Raw genomic sequence first — 304 nt, forward strand, 5'->3', positions numbered from 1 at the left:
CACTCACTACAACACGAAATGACCACCACAACCAATCGATACTTATACCTCACTATATCTGACACTTAAAATCAACTAAAAAATACATCAACCCACCGTATGTAAGTGTTTGTGCATCATGGAACGCTTGTCCAGCCAGGTCGTTTGGAACAGCAGCTGCATCAGCAAGGTTTTCTGGCCCAAACAGCTGTTCTCCTCCAGCCATCGAACCGCGCAACTTAATTAAACTCGGGCGCTAACGAGCTCCGGGATTGAACCGCCGGCTCGGCTCCGAATAAGAGTCGAAAATCCAAACGGTGGCGTT

This window comes from Penaeus monodon, chromosome 22 (genome assembly GCF_015228065.2).
Source record: "Penaeus monodon isolate SGIC_2016 chromosome 22, NSTDA_Pmon_1, whole genome shotgun sequence".
NCBI lineage: Eukaryota > Metazoa > Arthropoda > Malacostraca > Decapoda > Penaeidae > Penaeus > Penaeus monodon.